The 24136-nt window shown below is 36.3% G+C and overlaps 1 pseudogene; it reads left to right on the top strand.

Moving 5' to 3' along the window:
- LOC119505588 overlaps window positions 1-4022 on the top strand; it is a 74923-nt pseudogene extending 70901 nt beyond the window's left edge.
- The last annotated feature ends 20114 nt before the right edge of the window (window positions 4023-24136 follow it).

Here is a 24136-nt window from a genome sequence, read left to right as displayed (position 1 = left end):
ATGTTCTTGAAGAAATTTCCATGTGATCTTATTAATACAGAGAATATTAGATGATGCAGTACTTAACATCTTAAATTACATTACCAGGAAAATACTATAGAATTTTATATGGCCATTTTTCATCAGGTTCTCTGTGACAAAGCAAGACAAGTGAAGAAAATTTTACATTAAAGTGTGAAGGAAATTGTAAAGCAATGAAGAGACATACAGTTACATATGCAATTATATAAATTCAGCTTGAATTAATAATGGAAATGAGAAAATTGAGAAGAATATTTGGTTTATATATTTGTTATCCAAATCTATTTGAAACTTTCATCACAGAGATTTCTTCAATCCTATATTGTTGAGATTGTCAGAATATTTATAATACAATCTATAAATAATCTTTATCTGTTAATGTGGGGGCAGAATTATCCAAAAAAATAAGATGCATGGAAAAATGAGTAAAAGTGTATTATGGTCTAATTGTTCTATGTACCAGGCCTGTTTTTCTGTTTATGGTATGATTATTTCTGACTAGGTTATAAGCTCCCCTCATATATTAAATTTCTTCATACATGTGTAATTTCTTTATACAATTAATTTGAATTCTGCAATAAAAATTAACATAATTGTAAGTTAAAAACATCTGTTTTCTTTAAATCAACTCATTTTTAATATTTTTTTTGGTCCAGGCATTCCATTTATTACATTCCACTCTGATAATCCTGGCATGTGAAATGTTCTTTCCTGTGATGTGGCCTCTTTTTCAGTTCTTTAAGCTTTTGACCAAATGTCACTAGATAAGTGTGGTATTCATTGATTTCTCTGTTCAAAGTTGAACTCTCCCCTTCAGTTCTCAAACTCTTCTTGGCCTTACATTTTTTTCCATAGCATTTATCCTCTTATGGTCACCATTATACTCTGCTTGCTACAATGTAGGTGTACAGGGGCTTTGAATCTCCTGATCATTTCTCTATCCCCATTGCCTGGCATGGAGATGGAACTCAATAGAATTAGTTGAATGGGCAGACCTTATCCACCCTTCAATTTCAGTTTCATGTCTATATATTCTCTACAGTAAATATTGGGCTATAGTAGCAAAGGCTAAGTTATTTGATTCAGATTGAAGACCTTTTTTCACCACATAACATTGCTTAGGGCATTTACTAGAAATTATAAACCAAGTATGCTAAACTATAATAGTAGTATCAGGCCAGCAGAGTTGTTATTGATACTTGTAGTAAAAGTACCTAATACCATGATAGCAGGAACATATTTCAATCTCTGTTATTAAGTCAGCTACATGGTGATTTAAGCTGAATTCCCATAAGAACTTATCTTTTAAGGAACCTCTGATATTTAGACACTGTCTTTTGTTTTGTTTTTTTCTTTTAATGCAATTTTATTGTAATATGTTCACAAACCATATAATCTCTCCAAAATATACAATCTATGACTCATAGTTGTACATTCATCACCACAAAGATTTAGAAATTTTCATTATTCCAAAAAAATAAAAAATATAAAAAGAATACCCAAAACATCCCATAGCCCTAACAACACCATTAGTATTTCTGGGAGTCATGTCCCATGTTGCCAGGGAGAATTACACCCATGGGAGTCATGTCCCAGGTATGGGGAAGGTAGTGAGTTTATCTGTAGAGTTGGCTTAGAGAGAGAGGGCACATTTTAGCAACAAAACAATTTCTCTAGGAGTCACTCAGGCATTATTAAAAGCAGACTCAGCTTCTCCTTTGCCTGAATATGTTTCATAAGTGCAAGGCACGAGATCACAGGTTTTGATTATTAAATTGGGTGTTCCTAATGTTTGAATGAATATCAGCAATCCTGCAGATGGGGAATTTTAATATTTAAACACTTTTACCCAGTCACTAAAGAGGAACTTCAAGTCCTTTTTTATTTTCTGTGTAAAATAGTATGGGATGTATTGGGGTATAATATTAACCTGTATAGAATAACAAGATCCCATTATCTATTTTAGCTTCCATGTAATTATGATTGTTTAAATAAATTTTCCATATATGTTAAATTAGTGTGCTAAAGAAAATTTAAATTTTGGACCAAATATAGATCTCTTCCTCTGGTCTCACACAGAAGGTGAGGTTTGAAAATGTAATTAATATCGTCCTTAACCCTGTGTCCTGATTTACCTTATTCTTAATCAAGTCCATTTCATTCATATCTCTAATTGAATTTTATCCCTTTTTCAGTTTCTTTAGCAGCACTGTTTGGAATAATGTTGACTTTCAGAGCTGTGGAACTCTATCTCTGACTCTCAGGTGTCACACAAATACCCAAAGTTCCAGGGAACTACCAGGTTTTACACAAAAAGCTCCACATCTCAGAATTTAGAAATAATAGTTAAAACTCTGTAATAGATGTGACTGCTGTAAGGGCTTAACAGTCTAGTTACCTTTACAATGGGCCAGATTGAACATTTTATACTTCTCAATCATTGATTGCCCAATATCTGTGCATGTTCTATCCCCTGATAATCTATGCTTTAAAATTCAATTCTCAGCATTTGCTAATTATAGAGAGTTTATATTAGTGACAGCATACAATAATTGTCCATTTGTTCTGGGTTATTTCACCCAACATAATGTCCTCAAGGTTCATTCACTTAGTGGCGTGCCACACATATTCATTCCTTCTTGTCACTGCTCAATATTCCATTGTATGTATATACCACAGTTCTCTCTTCCTTTCATCAACTGATGTACCCTTTCAAGCACCTCCATCCATTGCAAATCAAAGAAACTGTCTTTTGAGAAGTTTCAGTTTTGTAAAAACTACACCAATCATATAAAATATATATTATCATCTTAATTTTGCAAATTAGAAAAAGCATGCCCAGAAGCTGCAATTAGGAAAGTTTCACAATTTTGTAAGTGAGGCATGGCTGAATGAACCCATTTTTGCTGATTCTATTGTTTTGTTCTGATTTTCCTAATCCTCTGTATTGTATTTATCATTTACTTATAGAATTTTACAGAATCATGAAGCAATGAGTATATGTTTTCCTAATCAATGAACTGATATCCCTTTCTTTGGTTCTAGATAAAGAAAATAACCATCATGGCATGGGAGAATCAGACCATCAGCTTTGACATCATCCTATTTGGAATCTTTTATCAGAGCCCCACCCACATCTTCCTCTTCTCTCTGGTGCTGGGCATATTCACAATGGCCTACATGGGAAACACTGCCATGGTTCTCCTCATCTACCTGGTCACCCAGCTCCTCACCTCCATGTACTCCCTGCTCAGCCAACTGTCCCATATGTACCTCATGCTCATCTGCATTGTGGTACCCAGGATTGATTTCAACTACTTATCTGGAAGCAACTCAATTACTGTTGCATACTGTGCCACACACATTTTGTTCTATTCATCACTACTTGGCTCCAAATGATTCCTGTTGGCTGTCATGGCTTATGACCACTCTGTTTCCATTTGCCACCCACTAAGATACACCAATCTAATGAGACCAAAAATTTGTGGACTTATGGCTGCCTCATCTTTGATCATGGGCTCTTCTGATAGTATCTTGATGCTATAGCTCAATTTTCCTTCTCCTATTGTCAGTGCTGGGTAATAATCCACTTCTTATGTGATTTCCCTTCCCTACTAAGGCCTTCATGCAATTACACATCAATATTTGAAAAGGTTCTTTTCATCTTCTGTGTAGTAATGATTGCTTTCCCTGTAGCATTCATAATTGCTTCCTATGCTCATGTCACCCTGGCTGTCATTAGCATGGGATCTGGGGAGAGTCACTGCAAGGCTTTTGTCACATGTTCCCCACATCTTTTGTTAGTAGGAATGTACTATGGAGCAGTTTTGCTCAGATACATGCATCCCACTTCTCATCATTCTCCAACCCAAGACAAAATGGTGTCTGCCTTCTAAACCATCCTCACTCTTATGCTCAATCCCCTCATCTATAGCTTCTACAACAAAGAAGTAGCCAGAGCCCTCATGAAGGTATTAGGAAAGGGCAAGTCTGGAGAGTGAGTTGCCTAATTATCTTCCTATTATGCTCTCTGTTATTTACTTTAACATTTTTCTTTTTCTTCTCTCTCCTATAATGTAACATCCATGGTATACAAACGTTAGGAATAGCATGTTTATTAGCAGCTATATAAGTCTATATTATGTTACATGTAATTCAATTATGACTACAATACATTGCATTTTCTTGAATAAGGACATCATTGGCTTAAAATATATATCAGGGGTTTGTGGTATATAGCTTGGTAGCAAACACAGTTCTTTCCCAAGTTATAAACCCCAACTTTTGTTGAATCATTTTGAACTCATTTCAGAAGTAGAGTTGGTGCTCTGGGTTTTTCTACATTTACTCAGTATTTCATGGTGACATCTTTATTATTACAGACTCTTAGAGGATGTTGGTGTAACTTCAACCCAGATGACATTTTTCAATTATCCCTTTTAGTTTCTTCCATCACAAAAATTTCAATTTTATAATATTTTATAATATTCCAGATGTCAATTCTTTTTCAAATTGTCAAAACCCACCTAAGCACCATAACTGATTCAATAATGAAATAAACTCATTTTTCAGATACAAAACAGTCTCAAAGGGCTGAAAATTAACAAACAAGATAAATTAGTCATTGATAATTTTAAATGTTTTTAATGACTATGGATTTTGTTGATATTCATGAGATAGATAAAACTGTCTGTGTTTCTAAGATAAATGTTACTTAATAAGCACATTTTTTATTCCCACAAATGAAAATAATTTAATTTCAGTTAAATTTAGGTACTATTGAGCCACAAGACGATAACATCTTGCTAAAATTGGAAATTGGTTGAACATTTCTGTTCACTGAATAGGAGCAAATTTTACAGAAATTGCATAACATTCTATAGTATATTTCAAGATGTTGTGTTTATTATGGAAAGGAACACATCCAAGATGGAGATAAGTGGCTAAGTAAAAATTTTCACAGAAGTTTTAAAGAAACTATTAGATTTCATCTTATATGTACAATAAACATCATTTACCTTGATATATATTTGGGTTGAATAAGGGAAATGCAGAGAAAATATTCAATCGTCCTAATTATTTTCCTAACAATTAAGTCAGGAAAATTGCATGATTATATTATAACCTCAACAAAAACATTGATATACAGAACTTATCAGTAGACTAGAACTCAGTTGACTAAATTAAGAAATTGATTTTTATAACAACTATATCTAAGCATAATGTACTTTAAATTAAATTGCATATATTTATATCCAGTATATATGATTATATTGAGATGATGTCTTAATTCAAATCAAATGCTTATATTTTTAAAAAAAGTAATCCATAGAGCACTGTTTATTTTTCACAAAGTTAGCAATATGTAAATTTGTGAATAATGTTAACATTTCAAATCAATTGAAATTACTCTTATGGAAGATACACACAGACACGATTTAAATTTATATGGTCTATGGGCAAACTGAAGTCAGTCTCCTGTCTTTCTTTCCAGTTTGAACATATCCCCAGGATACAGGACAATTTTAACTACCCTTGGGAGTTGTTTTACATCTTTCAAAATGAATGGCCACTTCTCCTCTAAACTGATTAATCACTAATAATTTAACACTTTCTTGCATTTTATTTGCATCTTTAAAGAAAAAATGTCACCTGACATTCAACTGAAGGATGATTTATAGCTACCTTGGTAGGAGAGAGACAGTAGAACTCAATTCCAAAGAAAATAGAAGGGTAATTGAGATTTCAGTTAGGTTAAGGCATTGGAAAATACCAGTAGGCAACCTGGCAAAAGAGTGGATGGGCAGGTCAGGCATGAGGTTGATAACTTGGAATAGTATCTAAAGTTGTCTTTTTTCTTTACTTTTTCCCCTAAAGTATGAGTAAAGTTTCTCTTCAGTCTCACAACTGCAAGATTAATTTCAAAGTAGTCATGGGTGGGGCAGTGGGGGAACAGGATTGGGAAGGGAGCTATTAGGTACATTTGAGTAGGGCCACAAGATTGATAAAGAAAAAGAGTAATAATGGTCTTTTTGTAAATGAGGAATTCAACTGTTGTGGGCATAGATTATACCTCATATGATGTGGTATTTCTTAAAATGCTTAGAACAATAAAAATGTTCAATAGATTATCATATGTAAAATAATTACTATCCCTCTGATTACTGTGAAGTCAAACTCTGTTCCTTATTTTAACTTTCTTTAATATCCCTGTTTTTATGCGTTTATTAAAATGATTAGCATAGGTTGATGCACACACATTCTAGGGACCTGTATCATGGACACACCTTCTTGAAATTCTCTAGAATCAATGGTTATTCCCATCTTCCTCAGATTTCCAGCCCCTGATATTGCCAAGATTATCATACTCATAAAACTCTCACATACTTCAGTCTTGCTTATTCTGAATGTGATTTTATACGTTAAGATTCAAGACTATTAGAAATATTATGAATTATTTCCCAATCATACCTCTTAGTCAACAATATGACACAGAGTCCATTTATATTTTCTTGATTTAATTCACATATAACAAGATTAAAAAGCAATCACATAATGGGGCAGAACATCCATATTGGTCTATACATTTTGGAGAATTAGGGATGATAGTAATTCAAAAGTAAAAAATTCATTTCTGTAGTTTTGGCAATTATGTTTCATATCCTTACTGTGCTGGTTTGAATGTCCCCCAAAATGCCATGTTCTTTAATGCTATCTTGTGGGGGCAGATATATTAGCGTTGATTAGGTTGTAATCCTTTGATTCATTGTTTCCATGGAGATGTGACTCAGCTGTGAGTGAAACACTTAACTGGGTTATTTCTGTGGAGATATGGAACCCATTCATTTAGGGTGAGTCTTTATCACTGGTGTACTATAAAAGTGCTCACAAACAGAAAGACTTCAGAACATCTGAGAGTGACATTTTGGAGATGGCCATAGAAAGCAGACTTTTGCTACCAGTTTGGAGATGTTAGCCCAGAATTTGCTCTGGAGAAGCTAAGAGAGGAGAAAACACCCAAAGAGCAATATTTTGAAGAATGCACAGTTGCTGAGAGAGGAGCTGGAACACAACCTGATATCAGTAGATGCCAGCTGTATGACTTCTCAGCAAATAGAGTTTTCCTGCACACCATTGGCCTTCCTTCAGTGAAGTTATACTCAGGTTAATACTTAATTTGGACATTTTCATGGGCTTCAGACTGTAAATTTGTATCCAAATAAACCCCCTTTATAAAAGTCAATTAATTTCTGGTATTTTGCATTATCAGAGATTAGCAAACCAGAACAGTTCCCTTAAACGTTTTACATGCACACACATATACACACACACAGAACATCCTTTTTGTGTTCTTGTAAGACACTTTAGGTCTGGAATCTTCAAGGTGTTGCCAGTCACAATGCAATTCCCCAAGGATGGGAGTATAAAAATTTCCTATAACAATCTGGGTCAAATCAAGAAATAGACAACATGAAATTTGTTAAAAAAGAAGACATTTAATATAATACTAACTATAATAAAAGAGTAACTAAAGGTATAGATAAATACTATAAGGTATTAGAAATCAGGAGGAGAATACCTACGTAAAGACAAATTTGGAAGGGACGCATACTTCATTGAAAAAAGTATAATTCTGCAGCAGTGAAGTTCACTAATTTTGTTGGGCTAGAGATGATATGGAGTTGCTGGGTAAGCAAAATGCAACTCTCCAGAGTGCAGGTTGGGGAGGAGGGGTTCAGCAATCAGGGGTTTGGTACTGCAGTGGAAGTTCAAGTACCTATGGGGACCAAAGGCCTTCAAGGCACATAGATCACAGATGATGGGGTTGAGAGGTTTGCATAAGGAGCTACAACCTTAGTGGATGAGCTTCTGGGTTACAAGTGGTTGCATACATGCTGCCCAGGGGCTTGCCAAGGGAATATGATGCATTGCTCTGTTTCTGTGTCTACTGAGCAGTGGAAACAATGTGGCTATGCCAAGTCTGCTAGGTCAGGGGAAGGTGTCAGGGCCCATAGCTGGGACAAAAATACTAGAAATTCTGACAGTCAAACCTTCAGCCTCCTTAGCCTGCACCAGAGATACCAGGAAAATTCTTCTTACTAGCAATGTCTCTCTAATGCCCTCTGCTAAGATAACTTAATGTAATATTCATGTTAAAGGAGAAATATTTAAAGGAATTATGTTGTTTCTCACAGAGCTTATATTAAAGGTGTATACAGAACTGAAAGGCAATAAGATGATAACTGACATACCACCATTTTGAATACTCAGCTTCCATATGTGTCACTGTGCATGCATTTGTACTCCTTGAAGCAAAGAAAATAACTCTTTATGTCTGCAAACAAAATATATCAATCCTTCTTGCAGGGAAAGAAATTCTCCCTCTTCCCCAGAATGAGAAGATGCATATTCCCAAGAGCCATTGCATCCATTGTGGATTATATGATTCTTCCTCAAATTTAGTCATGGTTTCACTGAATATTCTATTACATGAAAACTAGGTCATAAAGATAAATTCCAATTATTTACATAAAGATACAGATGTATTATATGTATGCATACATACATGTATATTTATATATAATTTTGTATATTAATGGAAATAAGGGCAAAGAAGATGAGAATGATAAGCATATACAGATTACATCTTATGCTAAAAGTATAAAGAAAATATGAAATCTATCAAAGTACTCATTTCTGTAATTGGTTCCATGGACAAAGTTAATACCCATAGTTTTCTCTTTCAACTACCCATTTAGCCAATCTCTCTGTCCATGGACACACAAAAGGCCTATTACACTATCATGGCTTTCACACAACATTGCATCAAATCAGAGAACATATTTCCCAGCAAAGGAAGTGCGGCAATGGGTTCACACTGAAACTGAATACTTAATAAGCCCTTGTACCATTCAATAAGCCCAGCTGATCCTGGGTGATGAGAAATATGGGAAAACTTGTTGATTTCATGAGTGTGAGCCCTTTGCTGCACAACTTCTGCTGTGATATGTGATCCTTGATCCAATGCCATGCTGGATGGAAGACATGATGCTCAATAGGCATTTTATAAGTTCACAGATTGTGATGCTGGCAGAAGCATTACAAGCAGGGAAAGCAAGCCAATATCCAGAATATATGTCTGTCCCCATAGGGACATATTGAGGAATCTGGCTCCTGGACAAATATCTACATGTGATTTTTCAGGCCCAACTATAGACAGTTGCAAAGACTTCACCAGACACAACTCATGGTGGAAAGCTGAACTGTCTACATAATACTTGCTGCTCAGCTTCCAGGGAAATTTGCATTCAATGACACAGGACTTCTGGCTGTTCATAATCATGCACATATCTTTATTATTAGCTGAGGCTTCTACTTTCAGATGCCTCCCTATCAGCAGCTCAAATCAGACATAGTCTTCATGTACTTTTTCTTGTTTTTTTCTCTGCTCTAGTCTCAATGTTTAGATGAGTGCTTTGGTTGGACAGTCCTTGAGTAAACATAGATTGAAACATGAGCAACTTTATAAATAAAAATTAGACCTTAAAGGGGCATGTATAAAGGGTCAAGGAAAGTAAATATCCATGATAAAATAAGATAAATGGACAAGAATGAAGACTTTTGGTGATGGAAGACAACATAGAAGGAAGGACAAGGCAGGAGGGAAGAAGTGATTAGGCTATCAGCACTAAGAAAAGACTGTCTTAGTATCTCAAGATAACTATTTAAGTAGCATATATTTGTCTTGGTAGAATTTGGATATAGGAAAATTAAAGAACTTGAAAAGAAAAGTTCTGAACTATAAAGAAGAGGAAAGAGAGAAGTCATATAAAGGAAGCTATACCTAAGTTAAATGCTCACTGAAAAGAAGACATGGATCTGCATGTGATAAAAGAAGTTAATCCTTGAAAATGGCTATAATGGGAAATTTCAACTTGTAAATAGATTACTACAACTAAAAAGTGTTTTAAAAAAAGTATTAGTGGGAGGTGGGGCAAGATGGCAGACTGGTGAGCTGTATGTTTTAGTTACTCCTCCAGGAAAGTAGGTAAAAAGCCAGGAACTGCGTGGACTGGACACCACAGAGCAATCTGTCTTTGGGCATACTTCATACAACACTCATGAAAACGTGGAACTGCTGAGATCAGCGAAATCTGTAAGTTTTTGCGGCCAGGGGACCCGCGCCCCTCCCTGCCAGGCTCAGTCCCGGGGGAGGAGGGGCTGTCAGCTCCAGGAAGGAGAAGGGAGAATTGCAGTGGCTGCTCTTATCGGAAACTCATTCTACTGATTCAAACTCCAACCATAGATAGACTGAGACCAGACACCAGAGACTCTGAGAGCAGCCAGCCCAGCAGAGAGGAGACAGGCATAGAAAAAAAACAACACGAAAAACTCCAAAATAAAAGCAGAGGATTTTTGGAGTTCTGGTGAACACAGAAAGGGGAAGGGCAGAGATCAGGCCTTGAGGCGCATATGCAAATCCCAAAGCAAGGCTGATCTCTCTGCCCTGTGCACCTTTCCTTAATGGCCCTGGTTGCTTTGTCTATTAGCATTTCAATAACCCATTAGATCTCTGAGGAGGGCTGTTTTTTTTTTTTTTTTTTTTAAATCCTTTTTGCTTTTTCTAAAACAATTACTCTAAGAAGCTCAATACAGAAAGCTTCAAAGAATTGAAATTTGGGCACGTCAAGTCAAGAGCAGAACTAAGAGAGCTCTGAGACAAAAGGCAATAATCCAGTGGCTGAGAAAATTCACTAAACAACACAACTTCCCAAGAAAAGGGGGGGTGTCCGCTCACAGCCACCATCCTGGTGGACAGGAAACACTCCTGCCCATCGCCAGCCCCATAGCCCAGAGCTGCCCCAGACAACCCAGTGTGACGGAAGTGCTTCAAATAACAGGCACACACCACAAAACTGGGCGTGGACATTAGCCTTCCCTGCAACCTCAGCTGAATGTCCCAGAGCTGGGAAGGGGGAGCAGTGTGAATTAACAGAGCCCCATTCAGCCATCATTTCAGCAGACTGGGAGCCTCCCTACACAGCCCAGCAGCCCAGAACTGCCCTGGGGGGACGGCACTCACCTGTGACATAGCACAGTCATCCCTCAACAGAGGACCCGGGGTGCACAGCCTGGAAGAGGGGCCCACTTGCAAGTCTCAGGAGCCATACGCCAATACCAAAGACTTGTGGGTCAGTGGCAGAGACAAACTGTGGCAGGACTGAACTGAAGGATTAGACTATTGCAGTAGCTTTAAAACTCTAGGATCATCAGGGAGATTTGATTGTTAGGGCCACCCCCCCTCCCCGACTGCCAAGAAACACGCCCCACATACAGGGCAGGCAACACCAACTACACACGCAAGCTTGGTACACCAATTGGGCCCCACAAGACTCACTCCCCCACTCACTAAAAAGGCTAAGCAGGGGAGATCTGGCTTGTGGAGAACAGGTGGCTCGTGGACGCCACCTGCTGGTTAGTTAGAGAAAGTGTACTCCACGAAGCTGTAGATCTGATAAATTAGAGATAAGGACTTCAACTGGTCTACAAACCCTAAAAGAACCCTATCAAGTTCAGCAAATGCCACGAGGCCAAAAACAACAGAAAATTATAAAGCATATGAAAAAACCAGACGATATGGATAACCCAAGCCCAAGCACCCAAATCAAAAGACCAGGAGAGACACACCTAGAGCAGCTACTCAAAGAACTAAAGATGAACAATGAGACCATAGTACGGGATATGAAGGAAATCAAGAAGACCCTAGAAGAGCATAAAGAAGACATTGCAAGACTAAATAAAAAAATGGATGATCTTATGGAAATTAAAGAAACTGTTGACCAAATTAAAAAGATTCTGGACACTCATAGTACAAGACTAGAGGAAGTTGAACAACGAATCAGTGACCTGGAAGATGACAGAATGGAAAATGAAAGCATAAAAGAAAGAATGGGGAAAAAAATTGAAAAACTCGAAATGGACCTCAGGGATATGATAGATAATATGAAACGTCCGAATATAAGACTCATTGGTGTCCCAGAAGGGGAAGAAAAGGGTAAAGGTCTAGGAAGGGTATTCAAAGAAATTGTTGGGGAAAACTTCCCAAATCTTCTAAACAACATAAATACACAAATCATAAATGCTCAGCGAACTCCAAATAGAATAAATCCAAAAAAACCCACTCCGAGACATATACTGATCACACTGTCAAACATAGAAGAGAAGGAGCAAGTTCTGAAAGCAGCAAGAGAAAAGCAATTCACCACATACAAAGGAAACAGCATAAGACTAAGTAGTGACTACTCAGCAGCCACCATGGAGGCGAGAAGGCAGTGGCACAATATATTTAAAATTCTGAGTGAGAGGAATTTCCAGCCAAGAATACTTTATCCAGCAAAGCTCTCCTTCAAATTTGAGGGAGAGCTTAAATTTTTCACAGACAAAGAAATGCTGAGAGAATTTGCTAACAAGAGACCTGCCCTACTGGAGATACTAAAGGGAGCCCTACAGACAGAGAAACAAAGACAGGACAGAGAGACTTGGAGAAAGGTTCAGTACTAAAGAGATTCGGTATGGGTACAATAAAGGATATTAATAGAGAGAGGGAAAAATATGGCAAACATAATCCAAAGGATAAGATGGCCGATTCAAGAAATGCCTTCACGGTTTTAACGTTGAATCTAAATGGATTAAACTCCCCAATTAAAAGATATAGATTCGCAGAATGGATCAAAAAAAATGAACCATCAATATGTTGCATACAAGAGACTCATCTTAGACACAGGGACACAAAGAAATTGAAAGTGAAAGGATGGAAAAAAATATTTCATGCAAGCTACAGCCAAAAGAAAACAGTGTAGCAATATTAATCTCAGATAAAATAGACTTCAAATGCAGGGATGTTTTGAGAGACAAAGAAGGCCACTACATACTAATAAAAGGGGCAATTCAGCAAGAAGAAATAACAATCATAAATGTCTATGCACCCAATCAAGGTGCCACAAAATACATGAGAGAAACATTGGCAAAACTAAAGGAAGCAATTGATGTTTCCACAATAATTGTGGGAGACTTCAACACATCACTCTCTCCTATAGATAGATCAACCAGACAGAAGACCAATAAGGAAATTGAAAACCTAAACAATCTGATAAATGAATTAGATTTAACAGACATCTACAGGACATTACATCCCAAATCACCAGGATACACATACTTTTCTAGTGCTCACGGAACTTTCTCCAGAATAGATCATATGCTGGGACATAAAACAAGCCTCAATAAATTTAAAAAGATTGAAATTATTCAAAGCACATTCTCTGACCACAATGGAATACAATTAGAAGTCAATAACCATCAGAGACTTAGAAAATTCACAAATACCTGGAGGTTAAACAACACACTCCTAAACAATCAGTGGGTTAAAGAAGAAATAGCAAGAGAAATTGCTAAATATATAGAGACGAATGAAAATGAGAACACAACATACCAAAACCTATGGGATGCAGCAAAAGCAGTGCTAAGGGGGAAATTTATAGCACTAAACGCATATATTAAAAAGGAAGAAAGAGCCAAAATCAAAGAACTAATGGATCAACTGAAGAAGCTAGAAAATGAACAGCAAACCAATCCTAAACCAAGTACAAGAAAAGAAATAACAAGGATTAAAACAGAAATAAATGACATAGAGAACAAAAAAAACAATAGAAAGGATAAATATCACCAAAAGTTGGTTCTTTGAGAAGATCAACAAGATTGACAAGCCCCTAGCTAGACTGACAAAATCAAAAAGAGAGAAGACCCATATAAACAAAATAATGAATGAAAAAGGTGACATAACTGCAGATCCTGAAGAAATTAAAAAAATTATAAGAGGATATTATGAACAACTGTATGGCAACAAACTGGATAATGTAGAAGAAATGGACAATTTCCTGGAAACATATGAACAACCTAGACTGACCAGAGAAGAAATAGAAGACCTCAACCAACCCATCACAAGCAAAGAGATCCAATCAGTCATCAAAAATCTTCCCACAAATAAATGCCCAGGGCCAGATGGCTTCACAGGGGAATTCTACCAAACTTTCCAGAAAGAACTAACACCAATCTTACTCAAACTCTTTCAAAACATTGAAAAAAATGGAACACTACCTAACTCATTTTATGAAGCTAACATCAATCTAATACCAAAACCAGGCAAAGATGCTACAAAAAAGGAAAACTACCGGCAATCTCCCTAATGAATATAGATGCAAAAATCCTCAACAAAATACTTGCAAATCGAATCCAAAGACACATTAAAAAAATCATACACCATGACCAAGTGGGGTTCATTCCAGGCATGCAAGGATGGTTCAACATAAGAAAAACAATCAATGTATTACAACACATTAAAAACTCGAAAGGGAAAAATCAATTGATCATCTCAATAGATGCTGAAAAAGCATTTGACAAAATCCAACATCCCTTTTTGATAAAAACACTTCAAAAGGTAGGAATTGAAGGAAACTTCCTCAACATGATAAAGAGCATATATGAAAAACCCACAGCCAGCATAGTACTCAATGGTGAGAGACTGAAAGCCTTCCCTCTAAGATCAGGAACAAGACAAGGATGCCCGCTGTCACCATGGTTATTCAACATTGTGCTGGAAGTGCTAGCCAGGGCAATCCGGCAAGACAAAGAAATAAAAGGCATCCAAATTGGAAAAGAAGAAGTAAAACTGTCATTGTTTGCAGATGATATGATCTTATATCTAGAAAACCCTGAGAAATCAACGATACACCTACTAGAGCTAATAAACAAATTTAGCAAAGTAGCGGGATACAAGATTAATGCACATAAGTCAGTAATGTTTCTATATGCTAGAAATGAACAAACTGAAGAGACACTCAAGAAAAAGATACCATTTTCAATAGCAACTAAAAAAATCAAGTACCTAGGAATAAACTTAACCAAAGATGTAAAAGACCTATACAAAGAAAACTACATAACTCTACTTAAAGAAATAGAAGGGGACCTTAAAAGATGGAAAAATATTCCATGTTCATGGATAGGAAGGCTAAATGTCATTAAGATGTCAATTCTACCCAAACTCATCTACAGATTCAATGCAATCCCAATCAAAATTCCAACAACCTACTTTGCAGACTTGGAAAAGCTAGTTATCAAATTTATTTGGAAAGGGAAGATGCCTCGAATTGCTAAAGACACTCTGAAAAAGAAAAACGAAGTGGGAGGACTTACACTCCCTGACTTTGAAGCTTATTATAAAGCCACAGTTGCCAAAACAGCATGGTACTGGCACAAAGATAGACATATAGATCAATGGAATCGAATTGAGAATTCAGAGATAGACCCTCAGATCTATGGCCGACTGATCTTTGATAAGGCCCCCAAAGTCACCGAACTGAGCCATAATGGTCTTTTCAACAAATGGGGCTGGGAGAGTTGGATATCCATATCCAAAAGAATGAAAGAGGACCCCTACCTCACCCCCTACACAAAAATTAACTCAAAATGGACCAAAGATCTCAATATAAAAGAAAGTACCATAAAACTCCTAGAAGATAATGTAGGAAAACATCTTCAAGACCTTGTATTAGGAGGCCACTTCCTAGACTTTACACCCAAAGCACAAGCAACAAAAGAGAAAATAGATAAATGGGAACTCCTCAAGCTTAGAAGTTTCTGCACCTCAAAGGAATTTCTCAAAAAGGTAAAGAGGCAGCCAACTCAATGGGAAAAAATTTTTGGAAACCATGTATCTGACAAAAGACTGATATCTTGCATATACAAAGAAATCCTACAACTCAATGACAATAGTACAGACAGCCCAATTATAAAATGGGCAAAAGATATGAAAAGACAGTTCTCTGAAGAGGAAATACAAATGGCCAAGAAACACATGAAAAAATGTTCAGCTTCACTAGCTATTAGAGAGATGCAAATTAAGACCACAATGAGATACCATCTAACACCGGTTAGAATGGCTGCCATTAAACAAACAGGAAACTACAAATGCTGGAGGGGATGTGGAGAAATTGGAACTCTTATTCATTGTTGGTGGGACTGTATAATGGTTCAGCCACTCTGGAAGTCAGTCTGGCAGTTCCTTAGAAAACTAGATATAGAGCTACCATTCGATCCAGCGATTGCACTTCTCGGTATATACCCGGAAGATCGGAAAGCAGTGACACGAACAGATATCTGCACGCCAATGTTCATAGCAGCATTATTCACAATTGCCAAGAGATGGAAACAACCCAAATGTCCTTCAACAGATGAGTGGATAAATAAAATGTGGTATATACACACGATGGAATACTACGCGGCAGTAAGAAGGAACGATCTGGTGAAACATATGACAACATGGATGAACCTTGAAGACATAATGCTGAGCGAAATAAGCCAGGCACAAAAAGAGAAATATTATATGCTACCACTAATGTGAACTTTGAAAAATGTAAAACAAATGGTTTATAATGTAGAATGTAGGGGAACTAGCAGTAGAGAGCAATTAAGGAAGGGGGAACAATAATCCAAGAAGAACAGATAAGCTATTTAACGTTCTGGGGATGCCCAGAAATGACTATGGTCTGTTAATTTCTGATGGATGTAGTAGGAACAAGTTCTCTGAAATGTTGCTATATTATGTAACTTTCTTGGGGTAAAGTAGGAACATGTTGGAAGTTAAGCAGTTATCTTAGGTTAGTTGTCTTTTTCTTACTCCCTTTTTATGGTCTCTTTGAAATGTTCTTTTATTGTATGTTTGTTTTCTTTTTAACTTTTTTTTTCATACAGTTGATTTGAAAAAAGAAGGAAAAGTTAAAAAAAAAAAAAAAAAAAGAAAAAAGACAAACAAGGGAAAAAAAAAAAAAAAAGATGTAGTGCCCCCTTGAGGAGCCTGTGGAGAATGCAGGGGTATTCGCCTACCCCACCTCCATGGTTGCTAACATGACCACAGACATAGGGGACTGGTGGTTTGATGGGTTGAGCCCTCTACCATAAGTTTTACCCTTGGGAAGACGGTTGCTGCAAAGGAGAGGCTAGGCCTCCCTGTATTTGTGCCTAAGAATCTCCTCCTGAATGCCTCTTTGTTGCTCAGATGTGGCCCTCTCTCTCTGGCTAAGCCAACTTGAAAGGTGAAATCACTGCCCTCCCCCCTACGTGGGATCAGACACCCAGGGAAATGAATCTACCTGGCAACGTGGAATATGACTCCCGGGGAGGAATGTAGACCCGGCATCATGGGATGGAGAACATCTTCTTGACCAAAAGGGGGATGTGAAAGGAAATGAAATAAGCTTCAGTGGCAGAGAGATTCCAAAACGAGCCGAGAGATCACTCTGGTGGGCACTCTTACGCACACTTTAGACAACCTTTTTTAGGTTCTAAAGAATTGGGGTAGCTGGTGGTGGATACCTGAAACTATTAAACTACAACCCAGAACCCATGAATCTCGAAGACAGTTGTATAAAAATGTAGCTTATGAGGGGTGACAGTGGGATTGGGAATGCCATAAGGACCAAACTCCACTTTGTCTAGTTTATGGATGGATGTGTAGAAAAGTAGGGGAAGCAAACAAACAGACAAAGGTACCTAGTGTTCTTTTTTACTTCAATTGCTCTTTTTCACTGTAATTATTATTCTTGTTATTTTTGTGTGTGTGCTAATGAAGGTGTCAGGGATTGATTTAGGTGATGAATGTACAACTATGTAATGGTACTGTAAACAATCAAATGTACAATTTGTTTTGTATGACTGCGTGGTATGTGAATATATCTCAATAAAATGATGATTAAAAAAAAAAAAAAAAAGTATTAGTACAACACTTTTAAACATTTTTCATTCTCAACTCCCCATTTTTAATTCCAGGTATTATATGTCTATTAAAATACCATAAAGGCAATAAAAAAGATGTTAACCCTTAAAGTATAAACAAAATTTTGGATTGATGAAGAATGAAGTCAGTATTCACCTTTTTCTAAATAGATTGTAGGCCCATCAAAAACAACTCTGTTAAGCAAAAGAGCAAGTAGATACTTCACAATTTCCTCTCCATAACAAAGCACTAGAAATGAGAGCAAAGATATTGGAAAGCTAATCAACACATATCTCTGTTCTAAGAAAGTAGAGGAAGCCATGACTAACAAGGATTTATGAGAAACCCTGAAGAAACAATGTTTAAGTTAAATTCATTAAAACACCTGTTTTAAAATGAGAATTCAGAATAATTAGAGAAAGACAAATATGTTATGTCATATGAGCATAATTGAATTTCTCATATAGAAGGAAAATCCCACATATCCTTGAAGATAAATCAACTAGTCACTATGCCATTAAATTTAATTTTTGGAATTCCTCATAAATTTAATGGATGGACTGGATAGCAGAATGGAAGCAAACTAGAGACACATATGGATCTGGACTTTCAAAACTGGCTTCTTTTCAATAAATAATTAAAAGACAAATAGAATATAGAAGAAAGTTATAATTGTGAGTCAGTTCTGATGATAAAAACATATTTCTGAAATGGGTCCAGCAGGAGGGAATAGAGAGAGGAAGGAAGAAGAAATTCTAAAGCAAACACATGGGAATAAACAAAATGACAGAAAAAATGAAAAGATTTTTCAGAGCAGAAGAAATGGTCCAGCAGATCATGTGGTACAATGTCTGCAAAAGATATCTATTAATGATTTCACCCAATGCCATTCGCACAAGCTGTTACTTCATCAAGAATTATACTTTGTTTTCCTCTGTCTGGTGACTTGCTTTAACCAATAGAATGCAGCAGAAATAATTCTGTGCCTGTTATGGAGTTCATATTTAAGAGGTTTGGCATGTACTACATTCTTTAACTTTCAGCTGTAGACCATCACATAAAAAAGAACAGTGACATACCCAGATGTTCATTGTTATAAACACAACTTCATAGGTATAAAATCTTTGAGTTATCTCTTGTGTTTTTCAGGCTATCCTAACTGTTCCTGTCAAAACCACATGTTGGAGAAATGAAGCTGCCTCATCTGAATCTGGCCCATTACCCAACTCCATGTGTAATGGGCAGTAAGATCATAGTCTTGGGCCACTAGATTTTGATATAGATTTTACACAGAAAGAGACAACTTAAACAGATGCTATTTAAAAAGTTAATATACATGTAAACATGCACATACATTCACAGAGAAACATATTCTATAGTGTGTTATAAAACATCATGATGAAAAGAAAATTTGTGAAAAAATTCATGACAGAATAGAGAGTGGAAGAGATTACCTTTAAAAAAATAAAGACCAGATACAAATTGGATTTCTTATGAGCAATGTTGAATGCAGTGGAAATGTTCCACCATAGTAAAATTTTATAAGGAAATAACTTGGATCCCTTAACAAAATACCCATGTAACCTATGTAAGAGGGAGGATGAAGTCATACAATTTTCAGATAACCAAGGAACAGAAAATATATATTTTGATTTTGGGAAAATGGCAGTGTAGGAAACCCCAAGATATATAGTCCACAAACCAGAACATTTGTCAAACTGGGAGAAACTGTATGAAACAACTATTTTGGAACTCCAGAGTCCAGTAGAATACAATATAGAATCCAAGGGAGAGCAGAAGGAAGAGACTAGTAAATTAAGGGCAGCATGGGGCCACTTTGTGCACCATTTGTTGGTTCCTGGAATTATTTCAGCTGGGAAAATCTGACATAGAAAATTTTTTCTGGCATACAACCCCTTCCAGAATTTTCCAGTCAGACAAAAGCCACATGAGACAAGGAATGGTGTATAAAAACTGGTAGGTGGATAGCTTGGGGCAAAGGCTTGCCTGCTTTTAACACCCTGGAGAGGGAGGTCCCTATTGTGGGAAATAGAGGAAGCATACAGCAGCATATGTGAACAGGCAGAGGAGGAAATCAGTGAATTAGAAGACAGGAAAAATTAATACTATGGCCAGAAGAACAGATACATAAAAGAAGAGAAAACAATGAGCAGTGCTTCAGGGCCTGGAGAGCAGAAAGCATATGTACATATGAATCATGAGCGTCCCAGAAGTAGACAAGAAGGGAAAAGGAGCAGAAAGAATATTTGAGGAAGTAATGACAAAAATTTCCAAACTCTTATGAAACACATAAATTACAAGACCAAAAAGAACATCTCTGTCAGCTGGGAAGGCATGTGACTGTTGTGTGCTGGTCCTTGGAAACAATCTAATCAAAAGGTCTCACCTACAAGATTGGATTAGAAGAACATGGCTCCTCTGGGGTTCATAATAGCTTCAAACTGGCACACAGGAGGGAACATTACCTAACTGATTCTATGATGCCAACATCAGTCTAATAAAAAGCCATATAAAGATAGTAAAAGAAAAGAAACTTACAGACCAACTTGTCTTATGAACATAGATGTGAACATAACAAACAAGATATATACCAATTGAATCCAACAGCACATGTAGGAAATTATATGCCTTGATCATGTGAAGTTTATCCAAGGTATGCAAGGATAGTTCAACATAGGAAAATCGATTAATTTAATGTACCACATTAACAAAATGAAGGAAAAACACATGATCATCTCAATTGATGCACAAAAGAGAAAGGAATTTCACAAAATCCATCATCTTTTCCTGATAAAAACACTTAGAATAATAGTAATAGGAGGAAACATCCTCAGCATGATAAATGGTGTATATGAAATACTGCTAACATCATACTCAGTAACGAAAGATTGAGAATAAGTATGCCCACTGTCACCACTGTTATTCAAAATTTTATCACAAGTTCTAGCAAGAGCAATAATGCAAGAGAAATAAATTGAAATTATCCAAATTGGAAAGGGAGAAGTAAAATTTTCAATATTTGCAGATGACTTGATCCTTTATATACAAAGTCTGATAAATGAACAACAGAGCTACTAGACCTAGTAAATGAGTTCAGCAAAGTGGCAGGGTACAAGACTAACATACAAAATTAAGGAGTGTTTCTACCCACTAGTAATGAGTAATCTTAGATGAAACCTAGAAAAATAAACCATTTACAATAGCAACCAAAAGAATCAAATATTTCACAGTAAATTCAACCAAGGATATAAAGAATGCACACATGGAAAATTACAAACATTTGCAAAAGTAATCAAAGAAGATTTAACAAAAGGGAAGTACATTCCATGTTCCTGTATTGGAAGACTAAATATTGTCAAAATATCAATTCCAACCAAAATGAAAAATGGACTGAATTTAATCCCAGTCAAAATTTTAACAGCCTACTTTGCAGAAATGGAAAATCATTAAATTTATTTGGAAAGGTTAAGAGAGTCCAGATCACCAAAGGGATCTTGAAGAAAAGAAAGATTTTGGAGACTCAAAATTCCCGATTTTAAAATTGTTGTAAAGCCTTGGCAAGTCCTGTGGACTTGGAAAATCTACATTATTCAAGCACATCAGCAGAAGGCAATGTGCAGATGAAGCCCTGAAGGCTCAGCCTAGTTGTCATTGCTGTGTAGGCCCCCAAGTCTTTCATGTGACACTGGTGGGGTTAAAGATGAGGGTAGGAAGGAGGCCCATTAATAACTGGGTGAATTTCCTGATAACCAAGTGGTATAGAGGCTTAAAGCATTACATCTGATGTATTGAAATGGGTAAATTTGCCAGAAGTATATATTAAAATTCCTATCAGTTTCACTTGAGAAAAGTATACAAAAATAATTACAGAGACTGAATCAATAATCAAAACTTCCCAACAAAAAGTTCAGGACCAGACAGACTCCCTGATTATTTCTACCAAACATTTAACGAAGAATTAGCATCAATCTTTTTCAACCACTCCCAAAAATTTCAAGAGAAGGAAGCACATCCTAATTCCTTTTATGCAGACAGTATATCTCTGATTCCAATGACCACTAAAACATCACAAGAAAAGAAAATGGTTAACAATTTACCTCATGAATACAGACACATTCATCCTTAGGTAAATACTTGCAAATCAATATCAACAACATATTAAAAAGTTTACACAGGGTGACCTTGTGTGAATTTTCCCAGGAATTCAAGGGTGGTTCAATACATGACAATCACTGAAGGGAATACCATAATAAATTGATTGATAGGGAGAAAAGCCAACTATCTCAATAGATATAGAAAAGAGCATTTTATTTGTATAAAAGACAAATACAGAACTCTTTATAAAAATGCTCAGAAAAGTAGGAAGGGAAGGGAAATTTCTCAACATGAAAAAGGTCATTTATAAAAAATCCAAAGAATTGTTTTTGATGGTGAAAGACTTAAAGATATTTCCTAATGGCCAAGAATGATGCAAGTATGACCACTACACAACTGCTATGCAATCATGTAATAGAAATTCTTGCCAGAACAATGATGCAATGAAATAAGTTAAAGTTGTGGTAATTGGAAAGGGAAAAGGAAATGATATATGTTTGTACATGACCTGATGCTATATGTAAAAAAATCTGAAAGAATCCACAAGAAAAGTATTAGAGCTAATAAATTATTTCAACAAAGTAATAGGGTAAAAGATCAATGCAAAAATCAATTGTTTCTGTACACTAGCAAAGAACAATTGGAAGAGGAAGTTAAGAGAATATTTCAATTTATGTTGGCAACTAAAAGATCTAGGAATAAATTTCAACAAAGATAAAAAAGATGCATAATGAAAGCTATAAATCATTGATGAAAGAAATTAAAGATGACATAAGTAAATGGAATGACAACCCATGAACATGGTTTAGAAGAGTTAAATCTTTTATATTAATATTACTGAAAGCAATATACATCTTTAATACAATCCCATCAAACTTCAGGCTGCTTTTTATGCAGGGGAGCAAAAACAATCTTCAAATTCATATAGAACTTCAGGAGGCCCTAAATAACCAAAACAAATGTGATAAAGAGTATGACTGGAGGACTCATGCTTCCTGATTTCAAATTTAACCACAAAATTATAATAATCATAACAGTGTGGTACTGGAATATAGATAAATACATCAATGGAACAGACTTGAATTCCAGAAATAAACCCATCCATTTTAGCCAATCAGTTTTCAACAAAGGATTTACATACATTCAGTGGTTAAAGACCAGTCACTTCAACAAATGGTATGGAAAAACTGGATATCCACAGGTAGAAAACTAAATGTGGACCCCTACTGACTAACAAATTCACAGAATTAGAAAGCAGATTAAAACTTACCCAGGGAATGGAGGAGAGGCAAGGGAGAGTGTTTCTTTGTAAAGATTTTAGAAGTATATAAAAAAATGGAGTTAGGATATTCTAAAAGAGTCATAGATTCAAAAGATGGATTTAAAAATCCTAGTTATATATAGTTCAGAGAGAGACATTTAAAGTTGCAGAGAAATATTTATTATTTGAATAAATGATAAAATATTCAGATCCACTAATATTCCTACTATATGGATTGGTAATCAATAAAAAGGCAATACAATTTTAATTGCTAAGTATTTCATGATGAAAACTGTATGGCAATTAAGGAAAGTTGTCATAGACATGTAAGTTTCTGCCATTCCCTAATGGCCAGGAATGACCACTACTCACTGCTAGTGAGACAGAATGAGATAACGTATATGAAAAAGATGTATTAGTTAGGGTTCTCCTTGGAAACAGAATCAATGAGAGATGTCTCTTATTATCAAATTGTAAAAGTGACTCACGCAACTGCGGGAGCGCACGAGTCCAAATTCTGCAGAGCCGTCAGCAAGCTGTCAACTCCAAGGAAGACGTCCGACGAACTCCTCGGGAAACGAACCGACAACTTTGACGAACTCCTCAGGAAACGAACCGGCAACTTTGAAGAACTCCTCAGGAAATGAACCGACAACTTTGACGAACTCCTCAGGAAACGAACTGGCAACTTTGACGAGCTCCCCAGGAAAAGCTTCACTGAGCAGCTGAAGAAGAAGTGAAGGTTCTCTAACCGTCCGGCTTATAAGCCTCCAACTGATCACCCGGACCAAATCCAGCCAATTGCATTCTCTCACTGTGGAAGCACGCCCCTTGATGAGTCATCAGTCAGCTGCAGTCAATTGACTGATGATCCGACAAACCAACCAGCCTCAAATAGCCTCACAGGAATT

The sequence above is a fragment of the Choloepus didactylus genome, chromosome 10 (assembly GCF_015220235.1).
Source record: "Choloepus didactylus isolate mChoDid1 chromosome 10, mChoDid1.pri, whole genome shotgun sequence".
Taxonomy (NCBI): Eukaryota; Metazoa; Chordata; class Mammalia; order Pilosa; family Megalonychidae; genus Choloepus; species Choloepus didactylus.
This window is presented reverse-complemented; position numbering and strand designations above follow the sequence as displayed.